Raw genomic sequence first — 10332 nt, forward strand, 5'->3', positions numbered from 1 at the left:
GGTGTAACACTGAAGTTGCCGGGAGAGGGCAGGCCCCATGAGCTCGGGGAAGTGGGCCCAGAGTGGGCCTCAGCCAGCATAGGCCCGGAGCTGGGTCTGAGCAGAGGATTTTGCCTTCTGCTCAGCAGGTCAGAGTGGGCTTAATACAAACAGCTGACGATCCTGAGACACGTGTTGCATTTTTTTGTGGCTCTGGATGCTCAGAGCATCGTGCGTGCTGCTGGGAACTGAACTATGCACTGACCAGCCCACCAGAGCAGCCAGCCAGGAGGGGTCTGTCCTGGCCTGAGTGAAATGTGCCCCTTTCCTTGGGTGGGGCAGTTGCTTCTGTCAGATGGAGATGAGAGATCCTCATTCCTACAAGTTCACCATGAACAGATGACAGGCTTTCGTTACCAGACTCATTAATTCAAGAGAAAGCATGTGAACAACTCTGAGATGATATCTGGGGTCAGCAGTGGTACTGTTTCCCTACAACACCCCCAATTGACGTCCAGCCCTGCCCATGAGGATGGGATGTCCCCCTTGACCTTCCATCTTTCTCCTGGTTTCACTGAAGCCTCACACACCACCCTCATCTACATTTCTCATGCTCTTTTTCTTCACCTGAAAACATTCTCCAGTCTCCTAAAAAGCAAAAGCGAAATGCTCCCCTTCACCTATGCATCCATTAACTGAAACAGTCACCTACTGTGTGCAGCTCCACTGTGCTGGGGACATGGAACAGGCAAGACTGCCCACTGCCCTGGGACCTCATGCTGCAGAGCCTAGAGTGATAAAGAGCGAAGAACAGTAAGGTCAAGGAGGGGATGGTCCAGTGGTCAGGGGCCTAGGAGGCGATATCTAGGGAGAGCAGATGGCACATGAGAAGGACAGCCCACAGCCCACAGTGGCTGGTGCCCAGGGTGCCAGGGCAGCATGGGCAGCTGGGGTGCCAGCTGCTTCCAGGAGAGGGTAATAGGACATTACCTTCACAATGACCCTGAGTTAAAGTTTGCAAAGGGCTCTTGCTGCAGAGTTGAGAGAGAAATGGGGGCCGAGAGCAGAGGCAGAAGCAAAGTCGGAAGGATGCTCAGGTGGCTGGGTGTGGACTTTGAGAGAAGTCCTAGAGTCATGACAGCTGGAAGAATGGGGTGCCTCAGGGTAGCGCAGGCCAGGGTAGGGGACGGGGACACATCGAGGAGGAAACAGACATCCAAGGGGAGAGGCTGTCAGCCTGGCTCAGGGGAGGTCAGGCAGGGGGGTGGGAATCCTTGCCATGCCATTCTCCACCCTCTCCCAGGACCCTCAGGAGTGGTCTGTGCCCTCTGCCTCCACCTCCTCAGCTCCCACTCGCCTTGACTTTGTGCTGTCTGGTTGCCACTCCAACTGCTGCCAAAGGGCCAAATTCAGATGCCTCTCAGAGCACACAGCCCCAGGCCTTCTGGCATCTCCATGATTCTTCTGAGGCTTCATGCCAGCCACTCCCCAGCCCCTGAGGCTGTGCTGTTCCTCGGCGTTTGTCTAGTGGCATCTGGTAATATCCTAGCATGCTGTGTTGTGCAGAATGTTATCTGGAAAGCTCTGAGTTTGTGCCTATGAAATCTTCCCCATTAAGAACTATGTTGTAGGCCACCCAGAAAGGAGGGTGAAGCCAGCTGTCTGCCTTGGGCGGCCCCCAACAGTCCAGTGCTGATTTCCTGCACCACTCCCCCTTTCCAGGTGAAGGAGGTGTTGTTTTCACCGCACACAGCCCCATGCTCACTGCTGAGATGCACAGTCCTCTATGGTCCTCAGACCAAGCCTCTGAAGGTCAGCTCTGTCTGCTTGCCTCCTCAGCCAGCTGACATCCTCCCCTTCAGTCATCACTTCCTGACTCTCTCTCCACTCCCACCCAACTGCCCCCTCCTCTCGGGTTGGATTAAGTGCCCTACTCTGTACTTAGCCCACCATTCCATAGATAAAAGCAGAGAAGTACTTCTTTACCACTGCTTCGTGCTGGGCCCTTCAAGATGCTGAATAAAGAAATACTGTGACTGACTCGCTCCAACTGGTGTATTTTCTCCTTGAGGACAAGAGTGTAATTTACTCATCTTTCTAGCTCCAGCTCCACAGTAGCTGCCCAGTAAATACATTTGTCTGACAAATACTTATTTTACCTATTATATACACACCCAGCTCCTAACCTCTCAAGAACCAAAATATGAACTACTTGGATAAATTTGTACATGAATGGACAAGGACTGAGACAGGGAAAAGGGCTCTTCAGTTTAATGTTGAACAAAAATCGTTGGGGAAAGACATGGTCACTGTCTTGAAAGGGACCTGTCCAATCATTCAAATCATAGAGCTACGTATGAGAGTGAAACCTATAAACTGTTAGGAGAAAACATAAGAGGGACTCTTCATAACCTTGCATCAGGCAATGGTTTTTTAGATATGATATCAAAGGTACAAGTGGCAAAAGAAAAAATAAATTGGATTTCATCAAAATTAAAAATCTTTGTACCTCAAATGATACTAACAACAACGTGAGCAGACAACCTACAGAATGGGAGAAACTATTTGCAACTCATATATTTGATAAGGTGCTTATATCTAGAATATACAAAGAATACTTATAATTCAACAATAAAAAGGTAAATAACCCAAATTAAAAATGAGTGAAGGATTTGAATAGACATTTTTCCAAAAAAGATACACAAATGGCCAAAAAGCACATGAAAAGATACTCAGCATCATTTGTAATTTGGGAAATGCCAATCGAAACGACAGTAAGATATTACTTCACACTCACTGGGATGGCCATAATCAAAAAGACATACAAATAACCAGACTTGGCAACATGGAGAAATTGGAACTGTCACACATGGCTGGTGGGAATGTAAAATGATCTGACAGAGTGATGTCAGCCTCCTGGTGGAGGGAGCTGTTCCTTCAGTCTCTCCCTTTTAAGTTACAACTAAATGGACATTCGTTAGCCAGCAGAGGATTCCCTGACAGCACAACAGGACTTCAAGAGATCCACGCAGCTACACATCTGAAGGGGGGTGGACTGGATCCCTGAACTGAGTAAGTGCCCCACTCCCCCTCACTGGTGGCAGCAAGCCCATTCATGGATCCTCACACAGCAGCCACATGTGACTATAAGAGGAGGCAGGGACAGCCTGGCCTGTGCAAACCCTTTTGGAGTTGCAGCCCGGCCCATGGGAGTGCCCAATGCGCTGTGGTGGCCCCGTCTGTGGAACACTGTACACTGAGAGCAGCAGTGTCTCAGCTACTACGTGAGTACCCCTCACTCTTGCCCAGCACAGGCAAGAATGCACTCTGTCCACTCAGAAGGCACCCCCACCTGTGGAGCACAGCAGCCTGAGGGATCCACCAAGTGGCAGTTCAGCCCCCGTGTGGATGCCCCCAACACTTAGCACAGCACAAGTGAGAAGGCACCCCTCCCTGCCTTGGAACACAGCAGCCCACAAGACCCACTAGTAGGCACCCCTCCTGCCTACCGCAAACTAGCTCAGCCAGTCCCCTGCTGAGAACAGATGCCCCACCAATGGTGCCCAACCTGCCCACCCAGCAAAGAGGCTCTGTACACGTGAGCACAACCTGAAGAGCAGCTGCAACCAGCCCAGGCAACCACAGAGTAGCCCTACCTGCACAACTTCCAGCAGATGGGGTGGGCTGAGAAAACACAGCTCGTGCCCACCCCAAAGTGAAGGCAGGTGGAATCTGTAACCTAATATTACCACAAATGCGCTGGCAAAGGATCACTTCATCAAATACCATGGACAACTATATTAACACTTCAGAGCAGAAGGAAAACAACAAGTCTCCAGAAACCAATCCTGAACTCACAGAAATTTACAACCTAAATGACAGAGACTTCAAAATAGTTATCATAAACTCAGCAATTTACAAGAAAACTCAGAAAGACAGTTCAGTGAGCTCAGGAATAAAATTAATGAACAGAAGGAATAATTCACCAAAGAGACTAAAACTCAGAATTTCTGTTCTGGATATGAAATTCTAGATCTGAAGAACACAATGAGATAAAAAAAAGAAACTAATCTAGAATCCACCAAAAATAGAGCTGACAATATAGAGGACAGAATCAGTGATTTAGAGGATAGAAATATAGAAATGCTTCAGGTGGAGGAGAGAGAACTAAGATTTTTAAAAGAGGAAGAAATTCTTCAAGCAGTACCCAGCTCAATTAGAAAAAGCAACATAAGGATTATAGGTATTCAAGAGGGAGAAGAGAGAGAAAAAAGCAGAGAACTTGTTCAAAGAAATAATAGCTGAGAATTTCCCAAACCTGGGGAAAGAACTGGACTTACAAGTACGTGAAACCAATAGAACTCATAATTACATCAATGCAAAAAGACCTTCTCCAAGGCATATACTATTAAAACCGGCAAAAATCAATGACAAAGAAAAAATATTAAGGACAGCAAGGCAGAAGAAAATAACCTACAAAGGAATCCCTATCACGCTTTCAGCAGATTTCTTGACAGACACCTTACAGGCTATGAGAGAAGGGGATGATATATTCAAAATGCTGGAAAACAGAAACTTTCAGCCAAGAATACTCTATCCAGTGAAACTATGCTTCAGATACAATGGAGAAATAAAAGCCTTCCCAGATAAACAAATCTGAGGGAGTTCATCGCCACTAGGGCTGCCCCACAAGAAACATTGAAAGGAGCCCTCCCATCTGAAACTAAAAAGCATAGGTTTACAAAGCCTTGAGCAAGGAGATAAGTAGACAGATAGAATCAGAAAACTGCAGCTCTATATCAGAATAGGTCAGTAAAATATTAATAATAACATAAAAGACAAAGGGAAGGGAAGCATCAAAAATAGCTATAAACACTTCAATTTAGTCACAAACTCACAACGCAGAAATGAACATTTTATGACAACAATAACTCAGAAGGGGAAGAGCAAAGGGAGGGAGCCTGCTTAGGCTAATGGAGATAAGAGGCCATCAGAAAATGGACTATCTATGAGATCTTTTATACAAACCTCATGGCAACCACTAAACGAAAAATCAGAGCAGAACCAGGAATCATACATAAAGAAAAAACTGACAAACCCATCACAGAAAGCCACCAAACTGAAATGGCAGTCAGAAGTACAAGGAAAAAGAAACAATCGAAATATACAACAACCGGAAGACAAGAGATAAAATGGCACTACTAAGCTCTCATATATCAATAATCACTCTAAATGTAAAAGGATTGAGTTCTCAAATCAAAAGACACAGAGTGGCTGGATGGATTAAAAAACAACACCCAACAATATGCTACCTCCAGGAAACAAATCTCAGCTCTAAAGACAAACATAGGCTCAGAGTGAAGGGATGGAAGACAATACGCCAAGCAAATGGCCAGCAAACGAAAGCAGGGGTTGCCATACTTATATCAGACAAAGCAGACTTCAAGATAAAAAAGACAATAAGAGACAAAGAGGGGCAGTACATAATGATAAAACGGACGTTCCACCAAGAGGACATAACACTTATGAATATATGTGGACCAAATACAAGAGCACCAAATTATATAAAGCAGTTATTAACAGACCTAAAAGGAGAAATTGACGGCAACACAATAATACTAGGGCACCTCAACTCCCCACTTACATCAATGGATTGATCATCCATGCAGAAAGTCAACAAGGAAACAGTGGCCTTAAATGACATACTAGACCAGATGGACTTAATAGATAATACATAGAACATTCCATCCAAAAACATCAGAATACACATTCTTCTCAAGTGCATATGGAATGTTCTCAAAGATAGACCATATATGGGGAAAGAAGACAAGCCTCAAAAATTTAAGAAGATTGAGGGGCTGGCCCCGTGGCCGAGTGGTTAAGTTCACGTGCTCCGCTGCAGGCGGCCCAGTGTTTCGTTAGTTCGAATCCTGGGCGCGGACATGGCACTGCTCATCAAACCACGCTGAGGCAGCGTCCCACATGCCACAACTAGAAGAACCCACAACGAAGAATACACAACTATGTACCGGGGGGGCTTTGGGGAGAAAAAGGAAAAAATAAAATCTTAAAAAAAAAAAAATTTAAGAAGATTGAGATCATACCAAGCATCTTTTCTGACCACGATGCTATGAAACTAGAAATCAACTACAAGAAAAAGGCTAGGAAAGCCACAAATGTGTGGAGACTGAACAACATGCTACTGAACAACCAGTGGATCAATGAAGAAATCAAAGGAGAAATAAAAAAATACCTGGAGACAAATGAAACCACAACATACCAACTCTTACAGGATTCAGCAAAAGTGGTCCTAAGAGGGAAATTTCTAGCAATACAGACATATCTCAACAAAGGAGAAAAATCTCAGATAAGTAATCTTAAACTACACCTTAAACAACTAGAAAAAGAAGAATAAACAAAACCCCAAGTCAGAAGGAGGGAAATAATAAAAATTAGAGCAGAAATAAATGAAATACAGGCTAAAACACACAATAGAAAGGATTAATGAAACTAAGAGCTGGTTCTTTGAGATGACATACAAAATTGACAACCCCTTAGCCAGAATCACCAAGAAAAAAAGAGAGAAGTCTCAAATAAATAAAATTAGAAACAAAAGAGGTGGAATTACAACAGATACCACAGAAATACAAAGCATTATAAGAGAATACCAAGAAAAACTATATGCCAACAAATTGGATAACCTAGAAAAACATGGATAAGTTCTTAGACTCATACAACCTCCCAAAACCAGATCAAGAAGAAATCAAGAATCTGAATAGACCAATCACAAGTAAAGAGACTGAAACAGTAATCAGAAACCTCCCAAAAAACAAAAGTCCGGGACCAGACAGCTTCTCTGGAGAATTCTACCAAACATTCAAAGAAGATGTACTAACTATCCTTCTCAAACTATTCAAAAAATTGAAGAAGAGAGAATGCTTCCTAACTCATTCTATGAGGCCAACATCACCTTGAGACCAAAACCAGACATGGACAACACAAAGAAGGAAAACTACAGGCCAATATCACTAATGAACGTAGATGCAAAAATCCTCAACAAAATATTGGCAAATCGAATACAGCAATACCTTAAAAGGATCATACACCATGATCAAGTGGGGTTTATACCAGAGATGCAGGGATGGTTCAACGTCCACAAATCAATCCATGTGATACATCACATTAACAAAATGAGGAATAAAAACCAGATGATCATCTCAATAGGTGCAGAGAAGGCATCTGACAAGATCCAACATCCATTTATGATAAAAATTCTCAATAAAATGGGTATAGACGGAAAGTACCTCAACATAATAAAGGCCATACATGACAACCTGTAGCCAACATCATACTCAATGGGGAAAAACTGAAAGCCACCCTGCTGAGAACAGGAAAAGGCAAGGATGCCCACTCTTGCCACTCTTATTCACCATAGTACTGGAGGTTTTGATCAGAGCAATTAGGCAAGAAAAAGAAATAAAAGGTATCCAAACTGGAAAGGAAGAAGTAAAACCCTATTTGCAGATGACATGGTTCTATATATAGAAAACCCTAAAGAATCCACCAGAAAGCTATTAGAAATAATCAACTACTACAGCAAATTTGCAGGGCATGAAATCAACTTACAAAAATCAGGTGTGGGGCTGGTCCAGTGGTGCAGTTTGGATCTCAGGTGCAGACATGGCACCACTTGGCAAGCCATGCTGTGGTAGGCATCCCACATATAAAGTAGAGGAAGATGGGCATGGATACGCTCAGGGCCAGTCTTCCTCAGCAAAAAAAGAAGAGGATTGGCAGCAGATGTTAGCTCAGGGTTAATCTTCCTCAAAAAGAATAAATCAGGCGCATTTCTATACGCTAATAATGAACTAACAGAAAGAGAAATCAAGAATACAATCCCATGTACAATTGCATCAAAAAGAATAAAACATCTAGGAATAAATTTAACCAAGGAGGTGAAAGAGCTATACACTGAAAACTATGACATTATTTAAAGAAATCAAAGAAGACATAAAAAAAATGGAAAGTTATTCCATGCTCATGGATTGGAAGACTAAACATAGTTAAAATGTCCCTATTACCTAAGGCAATCCACAGATTCAATGCAATCCCAATCAGAATCCCAATGACAAGTCTTCACAGAAATAGAACAAAGAACCCTAAAATTTACATGGAACAACAAGAGCCCCCAAATAGCCAAGGAAATCCTGAGAAAAAGAACAAAGTTGGAGGCATCACAATTCCTGACTTCAAAATACATTACAAAACTATAGTAATCAAAACAGCAGGGTGCTGGTACAAAAACAGGCACACAGATCAACGGAACAGGATCGAGAGCCCAGAAATAAAGCCACACATCTATTGACAGCTAATCTTCGACAAAGGAGCCAAGAACATACAATGGAGAAAGGAAAGTCTTTTCAATAAATGGTCTTGGGAAAATTGGACAGCCACATGCAAAAGAATGACAGTAGACCCTTATCTTACACCATACACAAAAGTCAACTCAAAATGGATTAAAGACTTGAAGGTAAGATCTAGAATCATAAAACTGCTAGAAGAAGACATAGACAGTGCCCTTTTCGACACTGGTCTCAGCAGCATCTGACAGAATGAACACCAGGTCTACTCAGACAAGTGAAACAAAAGAAAAAATAAACAAATGGGACAACATCAGACTAAAAAGCTTCTGCAAGGCAAAGGAAATCATGAACAAAATGAAACTACAACCCACCAACTGGGAGAAAATATTTACAAATCATATATCCAACAAGGGGTTAATCTCCAAATTATGTACAGAACTCATACAACTCAACAACAAAAAGACAAACAACCCAATCAAAAAATGAGCAGAGGATATGAAGAGACATTTTTCCAAAGAAGATATACAGATGGCCCACAGGGACATGAAAAGATCAACATTACTAGTCATTGGGGAAATGCAAATCAAAACTACAATGAGATATCTCCTCGTGCCAGTCAGAATGGTTATTATTAAAAAGACAAGAAACAGCAAGTGTTGGAGAGAATGTGGAGAAAAGAAAGGAAACCCTCGTACATTGGCTGGTGGGAATGCAAACTGGTGCAACCACTATGGAAAACAGTATGGAGATTCCCAAAAAATAAAAAATAGAAATACCATAAACCCAGCTATCCCACTACTGGGTATCTATCCAAAGAACTTGAAATAAACAATTCAGAGACTTATGTACCCCTATGTTCACTGCAGCACTATTCACAATAGCCAAGATGTGGAAGCAACCCAAGTGCCCATTGACCGATGAATGGATAAAGAAGATGTGGTACATATATATATAATGGAATACTACTCAGCCATAAAAAGACAAAATTGTCCCATTTGCAACAATATGGATGCACCTTGAGGGTATTATGCTAAGTGAAATAAACCAGACAAAGAAAGACAAACAGCATATGATTTCACTCATATGCAGAACATAAACAAACACATGGATAAACAGGGCTGGCCTGGTGGCACAGCAGTTAAGCTCACACATTCCACTTCACCATTCTGGGGTTCGCTGGTTCAGATCCTGGGTGCAGACCTACACACTGCTTAGTAAGCTATGCTGTGGCGGGCATCCCATATATAAAGTAGAGGAACATGGGCACAGGTGTTAGCTCAGAGCCAGTCTTCTTCAGCAAAAAGAGGAGGATTGGAAGCAGATGTTAGCTCAGAGCTGTACTTCCTCAAAAAGAAAACCACAAAGCACATGGATAAAGAGAACATATTAGTGGTTACCAGAGATGAAAGAGGTGGGACGGTGGGAAAAAGGGAAAAAGGGGCACATACATATGGTGACGGATAAAAACTAGCCTATTGGTGATGAGCACAATGCAGTCTATACTGAAACTGATATATAATAAGGTACACCTGAAATTACACAATGTTGTAAAACACAAAATTTTTTTAAAAACTGATGTGACAGTTTTTGGCAATTCCTTGAAAAAAACACATGGCCCAGCAATTCCTCTCCTAGGTATATACTGAAGAGAACTGAAAATATATGTCCACACAAAAACTGTACACAGATATTCACGGCAGCATTATTCATAATAGCCCCAAAGTGGAAGTAAGCCAAATGTCCACCAAATGATGCATGGGTAAATAAGAAGTGGTATGGACTTACAATGGAATATTATATTATTTTTAATTTTTTTTGAAGATTTTATTTTTTTCCTTTTTCTCCCCAAAGCCCCCAAGTACATAGCTGTATATTCTTCATTGTGGGTCCTTCTAGTTGTGTCATGTGGGATGCTGCCTCAGTGTGGTTTGATGAGCAGTGCCATGTCCGCGCCCAGGATTCGAACCAATGAAACACTGGGCCACCTGCA

Source organism: Equus przewalskii, chromosome 7 (genome assembly GCF_037783145.1).
Source record: "Equus przewalskii isolate Varuska chromosome 7, EquPr2, whole genome shotgun sequence".
Classification (NCBI taxonomy): domain Eukaryota; kingdom Metazoa; phylum Chordata; class Mammalia; order Perissodactyla; family Equidae; genus Equus; species Equus przewalskii.